Genomic DNA, 26,265 nt, shown 5'->3' with positions numbered 1-26,265 from the left:
TTTTCATGCTATAAGCAGTTTTTACTAACAAATGCAAGATATAACATGGGCTCTCTCCCGCAAGGAAACATCAGATCTGCAAAACCCATGGTTTTTTTGTGTTCAGTGAGCCGGGGGAACATGAATATGTGTTTGTTTTTCGAATTTGAGCTCTATCTGCAATGGGCACTTTTCATGCTCTAAGCAGTTTTTCCTAACAAATGCAAGATATAGCATGGGCTATCTCCGCAAGGAAACTTCAGATGTGCAAAAGTCATGGCTTTTTCATCTTCGGGGAGGCAGGGGAACAGGAATATGTGTCTGTTTTGCGAATTTGAGCTCTATCTGCATTGGGCACTTTTCATGCTATAAGCAGTTTTTCCTAACAAATGCAAGATATAACATGGGCTATCTCCGCAAGGAAACTTCACATCTGCAAAAGTCATGGTTTTTTGGTCTTTGGGGAGGCAGGGGAACAGGAATATGTGTTTGTTTTTCGAATTTGAGCTCTTTCTGCAATGGGCACTTTTCATACTATAAGCAGTTTTTCCTAACAAATGCGGGATATAGCATGGGCTATCTCCGCAAGGAAACTTCAGATCTGCAAAAGTCATGGTTTTTTCATCTTCGGGGAGGCAGGGGAACAGGAATATGTGTTTGTTTTTCGAATTTGAGCTCTATCTGCATTGGGCACTTTTCATGCTATAAGCCGTTTTTCCTAACAAATGCAAGATATAACATGGGCAATCTCCGCAAGGAGACATCAGATCTTCAAAACTCATGGTTTTTTGGTGTTCAGTCAGCCGGGGGAACATGAATACGTGTTTGTTTTTCGAATTTGAGCTCTTTCTGCAATGGGCACTTTTCATGCTCTAAGCAGTTTTTCCTAACAAATGCAAGATATAGCATGGACTATCTCCGCAAGGAAACTTCAGATGTGCAAAAGTCATGGTTTTTTAGTCTTCGGGGAGGCAGGGGAATAGGAATATGTGTTTGTTTTTCGAATTTGTGCTCTTTCTGCAATGGGCACTTTTCATACTATAAGCAGTTTTTCCTAACAAATGCAAGATATAGCATGGGATATCTCCGCAAGGAAACATCAGATCTGCAAAACTCATGGTTTTTTGGTGTTCAGTGAGCCGGGGGAACATGAATACGTGTTTGTTTTTCGAATTTGAGCTCTTTCTGCAATGGGCACTTTTCATGCTCTAAGCAGTTTTTCCAAACAAATGGAAGATATAGCATGGGCTATCTCCGCAAGGAAACTTCAGATGTGCAAAAGTCATGGTTTTTTCATCTTCGGGGAGGCAGGGGAACAGGAATATGTGTTTGTTTTGCGAATTTGAGCTCTATCTGCATTGGGCACTTTTCATGCTAAAAGCAGTTTTTCCTAACAAATGCAAGATATAACATGGGCTATCTCCGCAAGGAAACTTCATATCTGCAAAAGTCATGGTTTTTTGGTCTTTGGGGAGGCAGGGGAACAGGAATATGTGTTTGTTTTTCGAATTTGAGCTCTTTCTGCATTGGGCACTTTTCATACTATAAGCGGTTTTTCCTAACAAATGCGGGATATAGCATGGGCTCTCTCCGCAAGGAAACATCAGATCTGCAAAACTCATGGTTTTTTGGTGTTCAGTGAGCCGGGGGAACATGAATACGTGTTTGTTTTTCGAATTTGAGCTCTTTCTGCAATGGGCACTTTTCATGCTCTAAGCAGTTTTTCCTAACAAATGCAAGATATAGCATGGGCAATCTCCGCAAGGAAACATCAGATCTGCAAACGTCATGGTTTTTTTTGTCTTCGGGGAGGCAGGGGAACAGGAATATGTGTTTGTTTTGCGAATTTGAGCTCTATCTGCAATGGGCACTTTTCATGCTATAAGCAGTTTTTCCTAACAAATGCAAGATATAACATGGGCTCTCTCCGCAAGGAAACATCAGATCTCCAAAACTCATGGTTTTTTGGTGTTCAGTGAGCCGGGGGAACATGAATACGTGTTTGTTTTTCGAATTTGAGCTCTTTCTGCAATGGGCACTTTTCATGCTCTAAGCAGTTTTTCCTAACAAATGCAAGATATAGCATGGGCTATCTCCGCAAGGAAACTTCACATCTGCAAAAGTCATGGTTTTTTGGTCTTTGGGGAGGAAGGGGAACAGGAATATGTGTTTGTTTTGCGAATTTGAGCTCTATCTGCATTGGGCACTTTTCATACTCTAAGCAGTTTTTCCTAACAAATGCAAGATATAACATGGGCTATCTCCGCAAGGAAACTTCACATCTGCAAAAGTCATGGTTTTTTGGTCTTTGGGGAGGCAGGGGAACAGGAATATGTGTTTGTTTTTCGAATTTGAGCTCTTTCTGCAATGGACACTTTTCATACTATAAGCAGTTTTTCCTAACAAATGCAAGATATAGCATGGTCTATCTCCGCAAGGAAACTTCAGATCTGCAAAAGTCATGGTTTTTTCATCTTCGGGGAGGCAGGGGAACAGGAATATGTGTTTGTTTTGCGAATTTGACCTCTATCTGCATTGGGCACTTTTCATGCTATAAGCAGTTTTTCCTAACAAATGCAAGATATAACATGGTCTATCTCCGGAAGGAGACATCAGATCTGCAAAACTCATGGTTTTTTGGTGTTCAGTCAGCCGGGGGAACATGAATACGTGTTTGTTTTTCGAATTTAAGCTCTTTCTGCTATGGGCACTTTTCATGCTCTAAGCAGTTTTTCCTAACAAATGCAAGATATAGCATGGGATATCTCCGCAAGGAAACTTCAGATCTGCAAAAGTCATGTTTTTTTGGTGTTCAGTCAGCCGGGGGAACATGAATACGTGTTTGTTTTTCGAATTTGAGCTCTTTCTGCAATGGGCACTTTTCATGCTCTAAGCAGTTTTTCCTATCAAATGCAAGATATAGCATGGGATATCTCCGCAAGGAAACTTCAGATCTGCAAAAGTCATGGTTTTTTTGTCTTCGGGGAGGCAGGGGAACATGAATATGTGTTTGTTTTGCGAATTTGAGCTCTATCTGCAATGGGCACTTTTCATGCTATAAGCAGTTTTTACTAACAAATGCAAGATATAACATGGGCTCTCTCCGCAAGGAAACATCAGATCTGCAAAACCCATGGTTTTTTTGTGTTCAGTGAGCCGGGGGAACATGAATATGTGTTTGTTTTTCGAATTTGAGCTCTATCTGCAATGGGCACTTTTCATGCTCTAAGCAGTTTTTCCTAACAAATGCAAGATATAGCATGGGCTATCTCCGCAAGGAAACTTCACATCTGCAAAAGTCATGGTTTTTTGGTCTTTGGGGAGGCAGGGGAACAGGAATATGTGTTTGTTTTTCGAATTTGAGCTCTTTCTGCAATGGGCACTTTTCATACTATAAGCAGTTTTTCCTAACAAATGCGGGATATAGCATGGGCTATCTCCGCAAGGAAACTTCAGATCTGCAAAAGTCATGGTTTTTTCATCTTCGGGGAGGCAGGGGAACAGGAATATGTGTTTGTTTTTCGAATTTGAGCTCTATCTGCATTGGGCACTTTTCATGCTATAAGCCGTTTTTCCTAACAAATGCAAGATATAACATGGGCTATCTCCGCAAGGAGACATCAGATCTGCAAAACTCATGGTTTTTTGGTGTTCAGTCAGCCGGGGGAACATGAATACGTGTTTGTTTTTCGAATTTGAGCTCTTTCTGCAATGGGCACTTTTCATGCTCTAAGCAGTTTTTCCTAACAAATGCAAGATATAGCATGGACTATCTCCGCAAGGAAACTTCAGATGTGCAAAAGTCATGGTTTTTTAGTCTTCGGGGAGGCAGGGGAATAGGAATATGTGTTTGTTTTTCGAATTTGAGCTCTTTCTGCAATGGGCACTTTTCATACTATAAGCAGTTTTTCCTAACAAATGCAAGATATAGCATGGGATATCTCCGCAAGGAAACATCAGATCTGCAAAACTCATGGTTTTTTGGTGTTCAGTGAGCCGGGGGAACATGAATACGTGTTTGTTTTTCGAATTTGAGCTCTTTCTGCAATGGGCACTTTTCATGCTCTAAGCAGTTTTTCCAAACAAATGCAAGATATAGCATGGGCTATCTCCGCAAGGAAACTTCAGATGTGCAAAAGTCATGGTTTTTTCATCTTCGGGGAGGCAGGGGAACAGGAATATGTGTTTGTTTTGCGAATTTGAGCTCTATCTGCATTGGGCACTTTTCATGCTAAAAGCAGTTTTTCCTAACAAATGCAAGATATAACATGGGCTATCTCCGCAAGGAAACTGCATATCTGCAAAAGTCATGGTTTTTGGTCTTTGGGGAGGCAGGGGAACAGGAATATGTGTTTGTTTTTCGAATTTGAGCTCTTTCTGCATTGGGCACTTTTCATACTATAAGCGGTTTTTCCTAACAAATGCGGGATATAGCATGGGCTCTCTCCGCAAGGAAACATCAGATCTGCAAAACTCATGGTTTTTTGGTGTTCAGTGAGCCGGGGGAACATGAATACGTGTTTGTTTTTCGAATTTGAGCTCTTTCTGCAATGGGCACTTTTCATGCTCTAAGCAGTTTTTCCTAACAAATGCAAGATATAGCATGGGCAATCTCCGCAAGGAAACATCAGATCTGCAAACGTCATGGTTTTTTTTGTCTTCGGGGAGGCAGGGGAACAGGAATATGTGTTTGTTTTGCGAATTTGAGCTCTATCTGCAATGGGCACTTTTCATGCTATAAGCAGTTTTTCCTAACAAATGCAAGATATAACATGGGCTCTCTCCGCAAGGAAACATCAGATCTCCAAAACTCATGGTTTTTTGGTGTTCAGTGAGCCGGGGGAACATGAATACGTGTTTGTTTTTCGAATTTGAGCTCTTTCTGCAATGGGCACTTTTCATGCTCTAAGCAGTTTTTCCTAACAAATGCAAGATATAGCATGGGCTATCTCCGCAAGGAAACTTCACATCTGCAAAAGTCATGGTTTTTTGGTCTTTGGGGAGGAAGGGGAACAGGAATATGTGTTTGTTTTGCGAATTTGAGCTCTATCTGCATTGGGCACTTTTCATGCTCTAAGCAGTTTTTCCTAACAAATGCAAGATATAACATGGGCTATCTCCGCAAGGAAACTTCACATCTGCAAAAGTCATGGTTTTTTGGTCTTTGGGGAGGCAGGGGAACAGGAATATGTGTTTGTTTTTCGAATTTGAGCTCTATCTGCATTGGGCACTTTTCATGCTATAAGCCGTTTTTCCTAACAAATGCAAGATATAACATGGGCTATCTCCGCAAGGAGACATCAGATCTGCAAAACTCATGGTTCTTTGGTGTTCAGTCAGCCGGGGGAACATGAATACGTGTTTGTTTTTCGAATTTGAGCTCTTTCTGCAATGGGCACTTTTCATACTATAAGCAGTTTTTCCTAACAAATGCAAGATATAGGATGGGCTATCTCTGCAAGGAAACTTCAGATCTGCAAAAGTCATGGTTTTTTTGTCTTCGGGGAGGCAGGGGAACAGGAATATGTGTTTGTTTTTCGAATTTGAGCTCTTTCTGCAATGGGCACTTTTCATGCTCTAAGCAGTTTTTCCTAACAAATGCAAGATATAGCATGGGCTATCTCCGCAAGGAAACTTCAGATGTGCAAAAGTCATGGCTTTTTCATCTTCGGGGAGGCAGGGGAACAAGAATATGTGTTTGTTTTGCGAATTTGAGCTCTATCTGCATTGGGCACTTTTCATGCTATAAGCAGTTTTTCCTAACAAATGCAAGATATAACATGGGCTATCTCCGCAAGGAAACCTCAGATGTGCAAAAGTTATGGTTTTTTCATCTTCGGGGAGGCAGGGGAACAGGAATATGTGTTTGTTTTTCGAATTTGAGCTCTTTCTGCAATGGGCACTTTTCATACTATAAGCAGTTTTTCCTAACAAATGCAAGATATAGCATGGGCAATCTGCAAGGAAACATCAGATCTGCAAAAGTCATGGTTTTTTTGTCTTCGGGGAGGCAGGGGAACAGGAATATGTGTTTGTTTTGCGAATTTGAGCTCTATCTGCAATGGGCACTTTTCATGCTATAAGCAGTTTTTCCTAACAAATGCGGGATATAGCATGGGCTATCTCCGCAAGGAAACTTCAAATCTGCAAAAGTCATGGTTTTTTCATCTTCGGGGAGGCAGGGGAACAGGAATATGTGTTTGTTTTGCGAATTTGAGCTCTATCTGCATTGGGCACTTTTCATGCTATAAGCAGTTTTTCCTAACAAATGCAAGATATAACATGGGCTATCTCTGCAAGGAAACTTCAGATCTGCAAAAGTCATGGTTTTTTTGTCTTCGGGGAGGCAGGGGAACAGGAATATGTGTTTGTTTTTCGAATTTGAGCTCTTTCTGCAATGGGCACTTTTCATGCTCTAAGCAGTTTTTCCTAACAAATGCAAGATATAGCATGGGCTATGTCCGCAAGGAAACTTCAGATGTGCAAAAGTCATGGTTTTTTCATCTTCGGGGAGGCAGGGGAACAGGAATATGTGTTTGTTTTTCGAATTTGAGCTCTTTCTGCAATGGGCACTTTTCATACTATAAGCAGTTTTTCCTAACAAATGCAAGATATAGCATGGGCAATCTGCAAGGAAACATCAGATCTGCAAAAGTCATGGTTTTTTTGTCTTCGGGGAGGCAGGGGAACAGGAATATGTGTTTGTTTTGCGAATTTGAGCTCTATCTGCAATGGGCACTTTTCATGCTATAAGCAGTTTTTCCTAACAAATGCGGGATATAGCATGGGCTATCTCTGCAAGGAAACTTCAAATCTGCAAAAGTCATGGTTTTTTCATCTTCGGGGAGGCAGGGGAACAGGAATATGTGTTTGTTTTGCGAATTTGAGCTCTATCTGCATTGGGCACTTTTCATGCTATAAGCAGTTTTTCCTAACAAATGCAAGATATAACATGGGCTATCTCTGCAAGGAAACTTCAGATCTGCAAAAGTCATGGTTTTTTTGTCTTCGGGGAGGCAGGGGAAAAGGAATAAGTGTGTTTGTTTTTCGAATTTGAGCTCTTTCTGCAATGGGCACTTTTCATGCTCTAAGCAGTTTTTCCTAACAAATGCAAGATATAGCATGGGCTATCTCCGCAAGGAAACTTCAGATGTGCAAAAGTCATGGCTTTTTCATCTTCGGGGAGGCAGGGGAACAAGAATATGTGTTTGTTTTGCGAATTTGAGCTCTATCTGCATTGGGCACTTTTCATGCTCTAAGCAGTTTTTCCTAACAAATGCAAGATATAACATGGGCTATCTCCGCAAGGAAACTTCACATCTGCAAAAGTCATGGTTTTTTGGTCTTTGGGGAGGCAGGGGAACAGGAATATGTGTTTGTTTTTCGAATTTGAGCTCTTTCTGCAATGGGCACTTTTCATACTATAAGCAGTTTTTCCTAACAAATGCGGGATATAGCATGGGCTATCTCCACAAGGAAACTTCAGATCTGCAAAAGTCATGGTTTTTTCATCTTCGGGGTTGCAGGGGAACAGGAATATGTGTTTGTTTTTCGAATTTGAGCTCTATCTGCATTGGGCACTTTTCATGCTATAAGCCGTTTTTCCTAACAAATGCAAGATATAACATGGGCTATCTCCGCAAGGAGACATCAGATCTGCAAAACTCATGGTTTTTTGGTGTTCAGTCAGCCGGGGGAACATGAATACGTGTTTGTTTTTCGAATTTGAGCTCTTTCTGCAATGGGCACTTTTCATGCTCTAAGCAGTTTTTCCTAACAAATGCAAGATATAGCATGGGCTATCTCCGCAAGGAAACTTCAGATGTGCAAAAGTCATGGCTTTTTCATCTTCGGGGAGGCAGGGGAACAAGAATATGTGTTTGTTTTACGAATTTGAGCTCTATCTGCATTGGGCACTTTTCATGCTCTAAGCAGTTTTTCCTAACAAATGCAAGATATAACATGGGCTATCTCCGCAAGGAAACTTCACATCTGCAAAAGTCATGGTTTTTTGGTCTTTGGGGAGGCAGGGGAACAGGAATATGTGTTTGTTTTTCGAATTTGAGCTCTTTCTGCAATGGGCACTTTTCATACTATAAGCAGTTTTTCCTAACAAATGCGGGATATAGCATGGGCTATCTCCGCAAGGAAACTTCAGATCTGCAAAAGTCATGGTTTTTTCATCTTCGGGGTTGCAGGGGAACAGGAATATGTGTTTGTTTTTCGAATTTGAGCTCTATCTGCATTGGGCACTTTTCATGCTATAAGCCGTTTTTCCTAACAAATGCAAGATATAACATGGGCTATCTCCGCAAGGAGACATCAGATCTGCAAAACTCATGGTTTTTTGGTGTTCAGTGAGCCGGGGGAACATGAATACGTGTTTGTTTTTCGAATTTGAGCTCTTTCTGCAATGGGCACTTTTCATGCTCTAAGCAGTTTTTCCTAACAAATGCAAGATATAGCATGGACTATCTCCGCAAGGAAACTTCAGATGTGCAAAAGTCATGGTTTTTTAGTCTTCGGGGAGGCAGGGGAATAGGAATATGTGTTTGTTTTTCGAATTTGAGCTCTTTCTGCAATGGGCACTTTTCATACTATAAGCAGTTTTTCCTAACAAATGCGGGATATAGCATGGGCTCTCTCCGCAAGGAAACATCAGATCTGCAAAACTCATGGTTTTTTGGTGTTCAGTGAGCCGGGGGAACATGAATACGTGTTTGTTTTTCGAATTTGAGCTCTTTCTGCAATGGGCACTTTTCATGCTCTAAGCAGTTTTTCCTAACAAATGCAAGATATAGCATGGGCTATCTCCGCAAGGAAACTTCAGATGTTCAAAGGTCATGGTTTTTTCATCTTCGGGGAGGCAGGGGAACAGGAATATGTGTTTGTTTTGCGAATTTGAGCTCTATCTGCATTGGGCACTTTTCATGCTAAAAGCAGTTTTTCCTAACAAATGCAAGATATAACATGGGCTATCTCCGCAAGGAAACTTCATATCTGCAAAAGTCATGGTTTTTTGGTCTTTGGGGAGGCAGGGGAACAGGAATATGTGTTTGTTTTTCGAATTTGAGCTCTTTCTGCATTGGGCACTTTTCATACTATAAGCGGTTTTTCCTAACAAATGCGGGATATAGCATGGGCTCTCTCCGCAAGGAAACATCAGATCTGCAAAACTCATGGTTTTTTGGTGTTCAGTGAGCCGGGGGAACATGAATACGTGTTTGTTTTTCGAATTTGAGCTCTTTCTGCAATGGGCACTTTTCATGCTCTAAGCAGTTTTTCCTAACAAATGCAAGATATAGCATGGGCTATCTTCGCATGGAAACTTCAGATGTGCAAAAGTCATGGTTTTTTAGTCTTCGGGGAGGCAGGGGAACAGGAATATGTGTTTGTTTTTCGAATTTGAGCTCTTTCTGCAATGGGCACTTTTCATGCTCTAAGCAGTTTTTCCTAACAAATGCAAGATATAGCATGGGCTATCTCCGCAAGGAAACTTCACATCTGCAAAAGTCTTGATTTTTTGGTCTTTGGGGAGGCAGGGGAACAGGAATATGTGTTTGTTTTTCGAATTTGAGCTCTTTCTGCAATGGGCACTTTTCATACTATAAGCAGTTTTTCCTAACAAATGCGGGATATAGCATGGGCTATCTCCGCAAGGAAACTTCAGATCTGCAAAAGTCATGGTTTTTTCATCTTCGGGGAGGAAGGGGAACAGGAATATGTGTTTGTTTTGCGAATTTGAGCTCTATCTGCATTGGGCACTTTTCATGCTATCAGCAGTTTTTCCTAACAAATGCAAGATATAACATGGGCTATCTCCGGAAGGAGACATCAGATCTGCAAAACTCATGGTTTTTTGGTGTTCAGTCAGCCGGGGGAACATGAATACGTGTTTGTTTTTCGAATTTGAGCTCTTTCTGCTATGGGCACTTTTCATGCTCTAAGCAGTTTTTCCTAACAAATGCAAGATATAGCATGGGATATCTCCGCAAGGAAACTTCAGATCTGCAAAAGTCATGGTTTTTTGGTGTTCAGTCAGCCGGGGGAACATGAATACGTGTTTGTTTTTCGAATTTGAGCTCTTTCTGCAATGGGCACTTTTCATGCTCTAAGCAGTTTTTCCTAACAAATGCAAGATATAGCATGGGCTATCTCCGCAAGGAAACTTCAGATGTGCAAAAGTCATGGTTTTTTCATCTTCGGGGAGGCAGGGGAACAGGAATATGTGTTTGTTTTTCGAATTTGAGCTCTTTCTGCAATGGGCACTTTTCATGCTATAAGCCGTTTTTCCTAACAAATGCAAGATTTAACATGGGCTATCTCTGCAAGGAGACATCAGATCTGCAAAAGTCATGGTTTTTTTGTCTTCGGGGAGGCAGGGGAACAGGAATATGTGTTTGTTTTTCGAATTTGAGCTCTTTCTGCAATGGGCACTTTTCATGCTCTAAGCAGTTTTTCCCAACAAATGCAAGATATAGCATGGACTATCTCCGCAAGGAAACTTCAGATGTGCAAAAGTCATGGTTTTTTAGTCTTCGGGGAGGCAGGGGAATAGGAATATGTGTTTGTTTTTCGAATTTGAGCTCTTTCTGCAATGGGCACTTTTCATACTATAAGCAGTTTTTCCTAACAAATGCAAGATATAGCATGGGATATCTCCGCAAGGAAACATCAGATCTGCAAAACTCATGGTTTTTTGGTGTTCAGTGAGCCGGGGGAACATGAATACGTGTTTGTTTTTCGAATTTGAGCTCTTTCTGCAATGGGCACTTTTCATGCTCTAAGCAGTTTTTCCAAACAAATGCAAGATATAGCATGGGCTATCTCCGCAAGGAAACTTCAGATGTGCAAAAGTCATGGTTTTTTCATCTTCGGGGAGGCAGGGGAACAGGAATATGTGTTTGTTTTGCGAATTTGAGCTCTATCTGCATTGGGCACTTTTCATGCTAAAAGCAGTTTTTCCTAACAAATGCAAGATATAACATGGGCTATCTCCGCAAGGAAACTGCATATCTGCAAAAGTCATGGTTTTTGGTCTTTGGGGAGGCAGGGGAACAGGAATATGTGTTTGTTTTTCGAATTTGAGCTCTTTCTGCATTGGGCACTTTTCATACTATAAGCGGTTTTTCCTAACAAATGCGGGATATAGCATGGGCTCTCTCCGCAAGGAAACATCAGATCTGCAAAACTCATGGTTTTTTGGTGTTCAGTGAGCCGGGGGAACATGAATACGTGTTTGTTTTTCGAATTTGAGCTCTTTCTGCAATGGGCACTTTTCATGCTCTAAGCAGTTTTTCCTAACAAATGCAAGATATAGCATGGGCAATCTCCGCAAGGAAACATCAGATCTGCAAACGTCATGGTTTTTTTTGTCTTCGGGGAGGCAGGGGAACAGGAATATGTGTTTGTTTTGCGAATTTGAGCTCTATCTGCAATGGGCACTTTTCATGCTATAAGCAGTTTTTCCTAACAAATGCAAGATATAACATGGGCTCTCTCCGCAAGGAAACATCAGATCTCCAAAACTCATGGTTTTTTGGTGTTCAGTGAGCCGGGGGAACATGAATACGTGTTTGTTTTTCGAATTTGAGCTCTTTCTGCAATGGGCACTTTTCATGCTCTAAGCAGTTTTTCCTAACAAATGCAAGATATAGCATGGGCTATCTCCGCAAGGAAACTTCACATCTGCAAAAGTCATGGTTTTTTGGTCTTTGGGGAGGAAGGGGAACAGGAATATGTGTTTGTTTTGCGAATTTGAGCTCTATCTGCATTGGGCACTTTTCATGCTCTAAGCAGTTTTTCCTAACAAATGCAAGATATAACATGGGCTATCGCCGCAAGGAAACTTCACATCTGCAAAAGTCATGGTTTTTTGGTCTTTGGGGAGGCAGGGGAACAGGAATATGTGTTTGTTTTTCGAATTTGAGCTCTATCTGCATTGGGCACTTTTCATGCTATAAGCCGTTTTTCCTAACAAATGCAAGATATAACATGGGCTATCTCCGCAAGGAGACATCAGATCTGCAAAACTCATGGTTCTTTGGTGTTCAGTCAGCCGGGGGAACATGAATACGTGTTTGTTTTTCGAATTTGAGCTCTTTCTGCAATGGGCACTTTTCATACTATAAGCAGTTTTTCCTAACAAATGCAAGATATAGGATGGGCTATCTCTGCAAGGAAACTTCAGATCTGCAAAAGTCATGGTTTTTTTGTCTTCGGGGAGGCAGGGGAACAGGAATATGTGTTTGTTTTTCGAATTTGAGCTCTTTCTGCAATGGGCACTTTTCATGCTCTAAGCAGTTTTTCCTAACAAATGCAAGATATAGCATGGGCTATCTCCGCAAGGAAACTTCAGATGTGCAAAAGTCATGGCTTTTTCATCTTCGGGGAGGCAGGGGAACAAGAATATGTGTTTGTTTTGCGAATTTGAGCTCTATCTGCATTGGGCACTTTTCATGCTATAAGCAGTTTTTCCTAACAAATGCAAGATATAACATGGGCTATCTCCGCAAGGAAACCTCAGATGTGCAAAAGTTATGGTTTTTTCATCTTCGGGGAGGCAGGGGAACAGGAATATGTGTTTGTTTTTCGAATTTGAGCTCTTTCTGCAATGGGCACTTTTCATACTATAAGCAGTTTTTCCTAACAAATGCAAGATATAGCATGGGCAATCTGCAAGGAAACATCAGATCTGCAAAAGTCATGGTTTTTTTGTCTTCGGGGAGGCAGGGGAACAGGAATATGTGTTTGTTTTGCGAATTTGAGCTCTATCTGCAATGGGCACTTTTCATGCTATAAGCAGTTTTTCCTAACAAATGCGGGATATAGCATGGGCTATCTCCGCAAGGAAACTTCAAATCTGCAAAAGTCATGGTTTTTTCATCTTCGGGGAGGCAGGGGAACAGGAATATGTGTTTGTTTTGCGAATTTGAGCTCTATCTGCATTGGGCACTTTTCATGCTATAAGCAGTTTTTCCTAACAAATGCAAGATATAACATGGGCTATCTCTGCAAGGAAACTTCAGATCTGCAAAAGTCATGGTTTTTTTGTCTTCGGGGAGGCAGGGGAACAGGAATATGTGTTTGTTTTTCGAATTTGAGCTCTTTCTGCAATGGGCACTTTTCATGCTCTAAGCAGTTTTTCCTAACAAATGCAAGATATAGCATGGGCTATGTCCGCAAGGAAACTTCAGATGTGCAAAAGTCATGGTTTTTTCATCTTCGGGGAGGCAGGGGAACAGGAATATGTGTTTGTTTTTCGAATTTGAGCTCTTTCTGCAATGGGCACTTTTCATACTATAAGCAGTTTTTCCTAACAAATGCGGGATATAGCATGGGCTATCTCTGCAAGGAAACTTCAAATCTGCAAAAGTCATGGTTTTTTCATCTTCGGGGAGGCAGGGGAACAGGAATATGTGTTTGTTTTGCGAATTTGAGCTCTATCTGCATTGGGCACTTTTCATGCTATAAGCAGTTTTTCCTAACAAATGCAAGATATAACATGGGCTATCTCTGCAAGGAAACTTCAGATCTGCAAAAGTCATGGTTTTTTTGTCTTCGGGGAGGCAGGGGAAAAGGAATAAGTGTGTTTGTTTTTCGAATTTGAGCTCTTTCTGCAATGGGCACTTTTCATGCTCTAAGCAGTTTTTCCTAACAAATGCAAGATATAGCATGGGCTATCTCCGCAAGGAAACTTCAGATGTGCAAAAGTCATGGCTTTTTCATCTTCGGGGAGGCAGGGGAACAAGAATATGTGTTTGTTTTGCGAATTTGAGCTCTATCTGCATTGGGCACTTTTCATGCTCTAAGCAGTTTTTCCTAACAAATGCAAGATATAACATGGGCTATCTCCGCAAGGAAACTTCACATCTGCAAAAGTCATGGTTTTTTGGTCTTTGGGGAGGCAGGGGAACAGGAATATGTGTTTGTTTTTCGAATTTGAGCTCTTTCTGCAATGGGCACTTTTCATACTATAAGCAGTTTTTCCTAACAAATGCGGGATATAGCATGGGCTATCTCCACAAGGAAACTTCAGATCTGCAAAAGTCATGGTTTTTTCATCTTCGGGGTTGCAGGGGAACAGGAATATGTGTTTGTTTTTCGAATTTGAGCTCTATCTGCATTGGGCACTTTTCATGCTATAAGCCGTTTTTCCTAACAAATGCAAGATATAACATGGGCTATCTCTGCAATTAGACATCAGATCTGCAAAACTCATGGTTTTTTGGTGTTCAGTCAGCCGGGGGAACATGAATACGTGTTTGTTTTTCGAATTTGAGCTCTTTCTGCAATGGGCACTTTTCATGCTCTAAGCAGTTTTTCCTAACAAATGCAAGATATAGCATGGGCTATCTCCGCAAGGAAACTTCAGATGTGCAAAAGTCATGGCTTTTTCATCTTCGGGGAGGCAGGGGAACAAGAATATGTGTTTGTTTTACGAATTTGAGCTCTATCTGCATTGGGCACTTTTCATGCTCTAAGCAGTTTTTCCTAACAAATGCAAGATATAACATGGGCTATCTCCGCAAGGAAACTTCACATCTGCAAAAGTCATGGTTTTTTGGTCTTTGGGGAGGCAGGGGAACAGGAATATGTGTTTGTTTTTCGAATTTGAGCTCTTTCTGCAATGGGCACTTTTCATACTATAAGCAGTTTTTCCTAACAAATGCGGGATATAGCATGGGCTATCTCCGCAAGGAAACTTCAGATCTGCAAAAGTCATGGTTTTTTCATCTTCGGGGTTGCAGGGGAACAGGAATATGTGTTTGTTTTTCGAATTTGAGCTCTATCTGCATTGGGCACTTTTCATGCTATAAGCCGTTTTTCCTAACAAATGCAAGATATAACATGGGCTATCTCCGCAAGGAGACATCAGATCTGCAAAACTCATGGTTTTTTGGTGTTCAGTGAGCCGGGGGAACATGAATACGTGTTTGTTTTTCGAATTTGAGCTCTTTCTGCAATGGGCACTTTTCATCTTCGGGGTTGCAGGGGAACAGGAATATGTGTTTGTTTTTCGAATTTGAGCTCTATCTGCATTGGGCATTTTTCATGCTCTAAGCAGTTTTTCCTAACAAATGCAAGATATAGCATGGGCTATCTCCGCAAGGAAACTTCAGATGTTCAAAGGTCATGGTTTTTTCATCTTCGGGGAGGCAGGGGAACAGGAATATGTGTTTGTTTTGCGAATTTGAGCTCTATCTGCATTGGGCACTTTTCATGCTAAAAGCAGTTTTTCCTAACAAATGCAAGATATAACATGGGCTATCTCCGCAAGGAAACTTCATATCTGCAAAAGTCATGGTTTTTTGGTCTTTGGGGAGGCAGGGGAACAGGAATATGTGTTTGTTTTTCGAATTTGAGCTCTTTCTGCATTGGGCACTTTTCATACTATAAGCGGTTTTTCCTAACAAATGCGGGATATAGCATGGGCTCTCTCCGCAAGGAAACATCAGATCTGCAAAACTCATGGTTTTTTGGTGTTCAGTGAGCCGGGGGAACATGAATACGTGTTTGTTTTTCGAATTTGAGCTCTTTCTGCAATGGGCACTTTTCATGCTCTAAGCAGTTTTTCCTAACAAATGCAAGATATAGCATGGGCTATCTTCGCATGGAAACTTCAGATGTGCAAAAGTCATGGTTTTTTAGTCTTCGGGGAGGCAGGGGAACAGGAATATGTGTTTGTTTTTCGAATTTGAGCTCTTTCTGCAATGGGCACTTTTCATGCTCTAAGCAGTTTTTCCTAACAAATGCAAGATATAGCATGGGCTATCTCCGCAAGGAAACTTCACATCTGCAAAAGTCTTGATTTTTTGGTCTTTGGGGAGGCAGGGGAACAGGAATATGTGTTTGTTTTTCGAATTTGAGCTCTTTCTGCAATGGGCACTTTTCATACTATAAGCAGTTTTTCCTAACAAATGCGGGATATAGCATGGGCTATCTCCGCAAGGAAACTTCAGATCTGCAAAAGTCATGGTTTTTTCATCTTCGGGGAGGAAGGGGAACAGGAATATGTGTTTGTTTTGCGAATTTGAGCTCTATCTGCATTGGGCACTTTTCATGCTATCAGCAGTTTTTCCTAACAAATGCAAGATATAACATGGGCTATCTCCGGAAGGAGACATCAGATCTGCAAAACTCATGGTTTTTTGGTGTTCAGTCAGCCGGGGGAACATGAATACGTGTTTGTTTTTCGAATTTGAGCTCTTTCTGCTATGGGCACTTTTCATGCTCTAAGCAGTTTTTCCTAACAAATGCAAGATATAGCATGGGATATCTCCGCAAGGAAACTTCAGATCTGCAAAAGTCATGGTTTTTTGGTGTTCAGTCAGCCGGGGGAACATGAATACGTGTTTGTTTTTCGAATTTGAGCTCTTTCTGCAATGGGCACTTTTCATGCTCTAAGCAGTTTTTCCTAACAAATGCAAGATATAGCATGGGCTATCTCCGCAAGGAAACTTCAGATGTGCAAAAGTCATGGTTTTTTCATCTTCGGGGAGGCAGGGGAACAGGAATATGTGTTTGTTTTTCGAATTTGAGCTCTTTCTGCAATGGGCACTTTTCATGCTATAAGCCGTTTTTCCTAACAAATGCAAGATTTAACATGGGCTATCTCTGCAAGGAGACATCAGATCTGCAAAAGTCATGGTTTTTTTGTCTTCGGGGAGGCAGGGGAACAGGAATATGTGTTTGTTTTTCGAATTTGAGCTCTTTCTGCAATGGGCACTTTTCATGCTCTAAGCAGTTTTTCCCAACAAATGCAAGATATAGCATGGGCAATCTCCGCAAGGAAACTTCAGATCTGCAAAAGTCATTTTTTTTTGTGTTCGGGGAGGCAGGGGAACATGAATACGTGTTTGTTTTTCGAATTTGAGCTCTTTCTGCAATGGGCACTTTTCATGCTCTAAGCAGTTTTTCCTAACAAATGCAAGATATAGCATGGGCTCTCTCCGCAAGGAAACATCATATCTGCAAAACTCATGGTTCTTTGGTGTTCAGTGAGCCGGGGGAACATGAATACGTGTTTGTTTTTCGAATTTGAGCTCTTTCTGCAATGGGCACTTTTCATACTATAAGCAGTTTTTCCTAACAAATGCAAGATATAGCATGGGCTATCTCTGCAAGGAAACTTCAGATCTGCAAAAGTCATGGTTTTTTTGTCTTCGGGGAGGCAGGGGAACAGGAATATGTGTTTGTTTTTCGAATTTGAGCTCTTTCTGCAATGGGCACTTTTCATGCTCTAAGCAGTTTTTCCTAACAAATGCAAGATATAGCATGGGCTATCTCCGCAAGGAAACTTCAGATGTGCAAAAGTCATGGCTTTTTCATCTTCGGGGAGGCAGGGGAACAAGAATATGTGTTTGTTTTGCGAATTTGAGCTCTATCTGCATTGGGCACTTTTCATGCTCTAAGCAGTTTTTCCTAACAAATGCAAGATATAACATGGGCTATCTCCGCAAGGAAACTTCACATCTGCAAAAGTCATGGTTTTTTGGTCTTTGGGGAGGCAGGGGAACAGGAATATGTGTTTGTTTTTCGAATTTGAGCTCTTTCTGCAATGGGCACTTTTCATGCTCTAAGCAGTTTTTCCTAACAAATGCAAGATATAGCATGGACTATCTCCGCAAGGAAACTTCAGATGTGCAAAAGTCATGGTTTTTTAGTCTTCGGGGAGGCAGGGGAATAGGAATATGTGTTTGTTTTTCGAATTTGAGCTCTTTCTGCAATGGGCACTTTTCATACTATAAGCAGTTTTTCCTAACAAATGCGGGATATAGCATGGGCTCTCTCCGCAAGGAAACATCAGATCTGCAAAACTCATGGTTTTTTGGTGTTCAGTGAGCCGGGGGAACATGAATACGTGTTTGTTTTTCGAATTTGAGCTCTTTCTGCAATGGGCACTTTTCATGCTCTAAGCAGTTTTTCCTAACAAATGCAAGATATAGCATGGGCTCTCTCCGCAAGGAAACATCATATCTGCAAAACTCATGGTTCTTTGGTGTTCAGTGAGCCGGGGGAACATGAATACGTGTTTGTTTTTCGAATTTGAGCTCTTTCTGCAATGGGCACTTTTCATACTATAAGCAGTTTTTCCTAACAAATGCAAGATATAGCATGGGCTATCTCTGCAAGGAAACTTCAGATCTGCAAAAGTCATGGTTTTTTTGTCTTCGGGGAGGCAGGGGAACAGGAATATGTGTTTGTTTTTCGAATTTGAGCTCTATCTGCAATGGGCACTTTTCATGCTATAAGCAGTTTTTCCTAACAAATGCAAGATATAACATGGGCTCTCTCCGCAAGGAAACATCAGATCTGCAAAACTCATGGTTTTTTGGTGTTCAGTGAGCCGGGGGAACATGAATACGTGTTTGTTTTTCGAATTTGAGCTCTTTCTGCAATGGGGACTTTTCATGCTCTAAGCAGTTTTTCCTAACAAATGCAAGATATAGCATGGGCTATCTCCGCAAGGAAACTTCACATCTGCAAAAGTCATGGTTTTTTGGTCTTTGGGGAGGCAGGGGAACAGGAATATGTGTTTGTTTTTCGAATTTGAGCTCTTTCTGCAATGGGCACTTTTCATACTATAAGCAGTTTTTCCTAACAAATGCGGGATATAGCATGGGCTATCTCCGCAAGGAAACTTCAGATCTGCAAAAGTCATGGTTTTTTCATCTTCGGGGAGGAAGGGGAACAGGAATATGTGTTTGTTTTGCGAATTTGAGCTCTATCTGCATTGGGCACTTTTCATGCTATCAGCAGTTTTTCCTAACAAATGCAAGATATAACATGGGCTATCTCCGGAAGGAGACATCAGATCTGCAAAACTCATGGTTTTTTGGTGTTCAGTCAGCCGGGGGAACATGAATACGTGTTTGTTTTTCGAATTTGAGCTCTTTCTGCTATGGGCACTTTTCATGCTCTAAGCAGTTTTTCCTAACAAATGCAAGATATAGCATGGGATATCTCCGCAAGGAAACTTCAGATCTGCAAAAGTCATGGTTTTTTGGTGTTCAGTCAGCCGGGGGAACATGAATACGTGTTTGTTTTTCGAATTTGAGCTCTTTCTGCAATGGGCACTTTTCATGCTCTAAGCAGTTTTTCCTAACAAATGCAAGATATAGCATGGGCTATCTCCGCAAGGAAACTTCAGATGTGCAAAAGTCATGGTTTTTTCATCTTCGGGGAGGCAGGGGAACAGGAATATGTGTTTGTTTTTCGAATTTGAGCTCTTTCTGCAATGGGCACTTTTCATACTATAAGCAGTTTTTCCCAACAAATGCAAGATATAGCATGGGCAATCTCTGCAAGGAAACATCAGATCTGCAAAAGTCATGGTTTTTTTGTCTTCGGGGAGGCAGGGGAACAGGAATATGTGTTTATTTTGCGAATTTGAGCTCTTTCTGCAATAGGCACTTTTCATGCTCTAAGCAGTTTTTCCTAACAAATGCAAGATATAGCATGGGCAATCTCTGCAAGGAAACATCAGATCTGCAAAAGTCATGGTTTTTTTGTCTTCGGGGAGGCAGGGGAACAGGAATATGTGTTTGTTTTGCGAATTTGAGCTCTTTCTGCAATAGGCACTTTTCATGCTCTAAGCAGTATTTCCTAACAAATGCAAGATATAGCATGGGCAATCTCCGCAAGGAAACTTCAGATCTGCAAAAGTCATTTTTTTTTTTTGTGTTCGGGGAGGCAGGGGAACATGAATACGTGTTTGTTTTTCGAATTTGAGCTCTTTCTGCAATGGGTACTTTTCATGCTCTAAGCAGTTTTTCCTAACAAATGCAAGATATAGCATGGGCTCTCTCCGCAAGGAAACATCATATCTGCAAAACTCATGGTTCTTTGGTGTTCAGTCAGCCGGGGGAACATGAATACGTGTTTGTTTTTCGAATTTGAGCTCTTTCTGCAATGGGCACTTTTCATACTATAAGCAGTTTTTCCTAACAAATGCAAGATATAGGATGGGCTATCTCTGCAAGGAAACTTCAGATCTGCAAAAGTCATGGTTTTTTTGTCTTCGGGGAGGCAGGGGAACAGGAATATGTGTTTGTTTTTCGAATTTGAGCTCTTTCTGCAATGGGCACTTTTCATGCTCTAAGCAGTTTTTCCTAACAAATGCAAGATATAGCATGGGCTATCTCCGCAAGGAAACTTCAGATGTGCAAAAGTCATGGCTTTTTCATCTTCGGGGAGGCAGGGGAACAAGAATATGTGTTTGTTTTGCGAATTTGAGCTCTATCTGCATTGGGCACTTTTCATGCTATAAGCAGTTTTTCCTAACAAATGCAAGATATAACATGGGCTATCTCCGCAAGGAAACCTCAGATGTGCAAAAGTTATGGTTTTTTCATCTTCGGGGAGGCAGGGGAACAGGAATATGTGTTTGTTTTTCGAATTTGAGCTCTTTCTGCAATGGGCACTTTTCATACTATAAGCAGTTTTTCCTAACAAATGCAAGATATAGCATGGGCAATCTGCAAGGAAACATCAGATCTGCAAAAGTCATGGTTTTTTTGTCTTCGGGGAGGCAGGGGAACAGGAATATGTGTTTGTTTTGCGAATTTGAGCTCTATCTGCAATGGGCACTTTTCATGCTATAAGCAGTTTTTCCTAACAAATGCGGGATATAGCATGGGCTATCTCCGCAAGGAAACTTCAAATCTGCAAAAGTCATGGTTTTTTCATCTTCGGGGAGGCAGGGGAACAGGAATATGTGTTTGTTTTGCAAATTTCAGCTCTATCTGCATTGGGCACTTTTCATGCTATAAGCAGTTTTTCCTAACAAATGCAAGATATAACATGGGCTATCTCTGCAAGGAAACTTCAGATCTGCAAAAGTCATGGTTTTTTTGTCTTCGGGGAGGCAGGGGAACAGGAATATGTGTTTGTTTTTCGAATTTGAGCTCTTTCTGCAATGGGCACTTTTCATGCTCTAAGCAGTTTTTCCTAACAAATGCAAGATATAGCATGGGCTATCTCCGCAAGGAAACTTCAGATGTGCAAAAGTCATGGTTTTTTCATCTTCGGGGAGGCAGGGGAACAGGAATATGTGTTTGTTTTTCGAATTTGAGCTCTTTCTGCAATGGGCACTTTTCATACTATAAGCAGTTTTTCCTAACAAATGCAAGATATAGCATGGGCAATCTGCAAGGAAACATCAGATCTGCAAAAGTCATGGTTTTTTTGTCTTCGGGGAGGCAGGGGAACAGGAATATGTGTTTGTTTTGCGAATTTGAGCTCTATCTGCAATGGGCACTTTTCATGCTATAAGCAGTTTTTCCTAACAAATGCGGGATATAGCATGGGCTATCTCTGCAAGGAAACTTCAAATCTGCAAAAGTCATGGTTTTTTCATCTTCGGGGAGGCAGGGGAACAGGAATATGTGTTTGTTTTGCGAATTTGAGCTCTATCTGCATTGGGCACTTTTCATGCTATAAGCAGTTTTTCCTAACAAATCCAAGATATAACATGGGCTATCTCTGCAAGGAAACTTCAGATCTGCAAAAGTCATGGTTTTTTTGTCTTCGGGGAGGCAGGGGAACAGGAATAAGTGTGTTTGTTTTTCGAATTTGAGCTCTTTCTGCAATGGGCACTTTTCATGCTCTAAGCAGTTTTTCCTAACAAATGCAAGATATAGCATGGGCTATCTCCGCAAGGAAACTTCAGATGTGCAAAAGTCATGGCTTTTTCATCTTCGGGGAGGCAGGGGAACAAGAATATGTGTTTGTTTTGCGAATTTGAGCTCTATCTGCATTGGGCACTTTTCATGCTCTAAGCAGTTTTTCCTAACAAATGCAAGATATAACATGGGCTATCTCCGCAAGGAAACTTCACATCTGCAAAAGTCATGGTTTTTTGGTCTTTGGGGAGGCAGGGGAACAGGAATATGTGTTTGTTTTTCGAATTTGAGCTCTTTCTGCAATGGGCACTTTTCATACTATAAGCAGTTTTTCCTAACAAATGCGGGATATAGCATGGGCTATCTCCACAAGGAAACTTCAGATCTGCAAAAGTCATGGTTTTTTCATCTTCGGGGTTGCAGGGGAACAGGAATATGTGTTTGTTTTTCGAATTTGAGCTCTATCTGCATTGGGCACTTTTCATGCTATAAGCCGTTTTTCCTAACAAATGCAAGATATAACATGGGCTATCTCCGCAAGGAGACATCAGATCTGCAAAACTCATGGTTTTTTGGTGTTCAGTCAGCCGGGGGAACATGAATACGTGTTTGTTTTTCGAATTTGAGCTCTTTCTGCAATGGGCACTTTTCATGCTCTAAGCAGTTTTTCCTAACAAATGCAAGATATAGCATGGGCTATCTCCGCAAGGAAACTTCAGATGTGCAAAAGTCATGGCTTTTTCATCTTCGGGGAGGCAGGGGAACAAGAATATGTGTTTGTTTTACGAATTTGAGCTCTATCTGCATTGGGCACTTTTCATGCTCTAAGCAGTTTTTCCTAACAAATGCAAGATATAACATGGGCTATCTCCGCAAGGAAACTTCACATCTGCAAAAGTCATGGTTTTTTGGTCTTTGGGGAGGCAGGGGAACAGGAATATGTGTTTGTTTTTCGAATTTGAGCTCTTTCTGCAATGGGCACTTTTCATACTATAAGCAGTTTTTCCTAACAAATGCGGGATATAGCATGGGCTATCTCCGCAAGGAAACTTCAGATCTGCAAAAGTCATGGTTTTTTCATCTTCGGGGTTGCAGGGGAACAGGAATATGTGTTTGTTTTTCGAATTTGAGCTCTATCTGCATTGGGCACTTTTCATGCTATAAGCCGTTTTTCCTAACAAATGCAAGATATAACATGGGCTATCTCCGCAAGGAGACATCAGATCTGCAAAACTCATGGTTTTTTGGTGTTCAGTGAGCCGGGGGAACATGAATACGTGTTTGTTTTTCGAATTTGAGCTCTTTCTGCAATGGGCACTTTTCATGCTCTAAGCAGTTTTTCCTAACAAATGCAAGATATAGCATGGACTATCTCCGCAAGGAAACTTCAGATGTGCAAAAGTCATGGTTTTTTAGTCTTCGGGGAGGCAGGGGAATAGGAATATGTGTTTGTTTTTCGAATTTGAGCTCTTTCTGCAATGGGCACTTTTCATACTATAAGCAGTTTTTCCTAACAAATGCGGGATATAGCATGGGCTCTCTCCGCAAGGAAACATCAGATCTGCAAAACTCATGGTTTTTTGGTGTTCAGTGAGCCGGGGGAACATGAATACGTGTTTGTTTTTCGAATTTGAGCTCTTTCTGCAATGGGCACTTTTCATGCTCTAAGCAGTTTTTCCTAACAAATGCAAGATATAGCATGGGCTATCTCCGCAAGGAAACTTCAGATGTTCAAAGGTCATGGTTTTTTCATCTTCGGGGAGGCAGGGGAACAGGAATATGTGTTTGTTTTGCGAATTTGAGCTCTATCTGCATTGGGCACTTTTCATGCTAAAAGCAGTTTTTCCTAACAAATGCAAGATATAACATGGGCTATCTCCGCAAGGAAACTTCATATCTGCAAAAGTCATGGTTTTTTGGTCTTTGGGGAGGCAGGGGAACAGGAATATGTGTTTGTTTTTCGAATTTGAGCTCTTTCTGCATTGGGCACTTTTCATACTATAAGCGGTTTTTCCTAACAAATGCGGGATATAGCATGGGCTCTCTCCGCAAGGAAACATCAGATCTGCAAAACTCATGGTTTTTTGGTGTTCAGTGAGCCGGGGGAACATGAATACGTGTTTGTTTTTCGAATTTGAGCTCTTTCTGCAATGGGCACTTTTCATGCTCTAAGCAGTTTTTCCTAACAAATGCAAGATATAGCATGGGCTATCTTCGCATGGAAACTTCAGATGTGCAAAAGTCATGGTTTTTTAGTCTTCGGGGAGGCAGGGGAACAGGAATATGTGTTTGTTTTTCGAATTTGAGCTCTTTCTGCAATGGGCACTTTTCATGCTCTAAGCAGTTTTTCCTAACAAATGCAAGATATAGCATGGGCTATCTCCGCAAGGAAACTTCACATCTGCAAAAGTCTTGATTTTTTGGTCTTTGGGGAGGCAGGGGAACAGGAATATGTGTTTGTTTTTCGAATTTGAGCTCTTTCTGCAATGGGCACTTTTCATACTATAAGCAGTTTTTCCTAACAAATGCGGGATATAGCATGGGCTATCTCCGCAAGGAAACTTCAGATCTGCAAAAGTCATGGTTTTTTCATCTTCGGGGAGGAAGGGGAACAGGAATATGTGTTTGTTTTGCGAATTTGAGCTCTATCTGCATTGGGCACTTTTCATGCTATCAGCAGTTTTTCCTAACAAATGCAAGATATAACATGGGCTATCTCCGGAAGGAGACTTCAGATCTGCAAAACTCATGGTTTTTTGGTGTTCAGTCAGCCGGGGGAACATGAATACGTGTTTGTTTTTCGAATTTGAGCTCTTTCTGCTATGGGCACTTTTCATGCTCTAAGCAGTTTTTCCTAACAAATGCAAGATATAGCATGGGATATCTCCGCAAGGAAACTTCAGATCTGCAAAAGTCATGGTTTTTTGGTGTTCAGTCAGCCGGGGGAACATGAATACGTGTTTGTTTTTCGAATTTGAGCTCTTTCTGCAATGGGCACTTTTCATGCTCTAAGCAGTTTTTCCTAACAAATGCAAGATATAGCATGGGCTATCTCCGCAAGGAAACTTCAGATGTGCAAAAGTCATGGTTTTTTCATCTTCGGGGAGGCAGGGGAACAGGAATATGTGTTTGTTTTTCGAATTTGAGCTCTTTCTGCAATGGGCACTTTTCATGCTATAAGCCGTTTTTCCTAACAAATGCAAGATTTAACATGGGCTATCTCTGCAAGGAGACATCAGATCTGCAAAAGTCATGGTTTTTTTGTCTTCGGGGAGGCAGGGGAACAGGAATATGTGTTTGTTTTTCGAATTTGAGCTCTTTCTGCAATGGGCACTTTTCATGCTCTAAGCAGTTTTTCCCAACAAATGCAAGATATAGCATGGGCAATCTCCGCAAGGAAACTTCAGATCTGCAAAAGTCATTTTTTTTTGTGTTTGGGGAGGCAGGGGAACATGAATACGTGTTTGTTTTTCGAATTTGAGCTCTTTCTGCAATGGGCACTTTTCATGCTCTAAGCAGTTTTTCCTAACAAATGCAAGATATAGCATGGGCTCTCTCCGCAAGGAAACATCATATCTGCAAAACTCATGGTTCTTTGGTGTTCAGTGAGCCGGGGGAACATGAATACGTGTTTGTTTTTCGAATTTGAGCTCTTTCTGCAATGGGCACTTTTCATACTATAAGCAGTTTTTCCTAACAAATGCAAGATATAACATGGGCTATCTCCGGAAGGAAACTTCAGATCTGCAAAAAGTCATGGGTTTTTTGTCTTCGGGGAGGCAGGGGAACAGGAATACGTGTTTGTTTTTCGAATTTGAGCTCTTTCTGCAATGGGCACTTTTCATGCTCTAAGCAGTTTTTCCTAACAATTGCAAGATATAGCATGGGCTATCTCTGCAAGGAAACTTCAGATCTGCAAAAGTCATGGTTTTTTGGTGTTCAGTCAGCCGGGGGAACATGAATACGTGTTTGTTTTTCGAATTTGAGCTCTTTCTGCAATGGGCAGTTTTCATGCTCTAAGCAGTTTTTCCTAACAAATGCAAGATATAGCATGGGCTATCTCCGCAAGGAAACTTCAGATGTGCAAAAGTCATGGTTTTTTCATCTTCGGGGAGGCAGGGGAACAGGAATATGTGTTTGTTTTGCGAATTTGAGCTCTATCTGCATTGGGCACTTTTCATGCTATAAGCAGTTTTTCCTAACAAATGCAAGATATAACATGGGCTATCTCTGCAAGGAGACTTCAGATCTGCAAAAGTCATGGTTTTTTTGTCTTCGGGGAGGCAGGGGAACAGGAATATGTGTTTGTTTTTCGAATTTGAGCTCTTTCTGCAATGGGCACTTTTCATGCTCTAAGCAGTTTTTCCTAACAAATGCAAGATATAGCATGGGCTATCTCCGCAAGGAAACTTCAGATGTGCAAAAGTCATGGTTTTTTCATCTTCGGGGAGGCAGGGGAACAGGAATATGTGTTTGTTTTTCGAATTTGAGCTCTTTCTGCAATGGGCACTTTTCATACTATAAGCAGTTTTTCCTAACAAATGCAAGATATAGTATGGGCAATCTGCAAGGAAACATCAGATCTGCAAAAGTCATGGTTTTTTTGTCTTCGGGGAGGCAGGGGAACAGGAATATGTGTTTGTTTTGCGAATTTGAGCTC

The sequence above is a fragment of the Vipera ursinii genome (assembly GCF_947247035.1).
Source record: "Vipera ursinii genome assembly, chromosome: Z".
NCBI lineage: Eukaryota > Metazoa > Chordata > Lepidosauria > Squamata > Viperidae > Vipera > Vipera ursinii.
The sequence above is the reverse complement of the archived record's forward strand: the minus strand, read 5'-3'. Positions refer to the sequence as shown.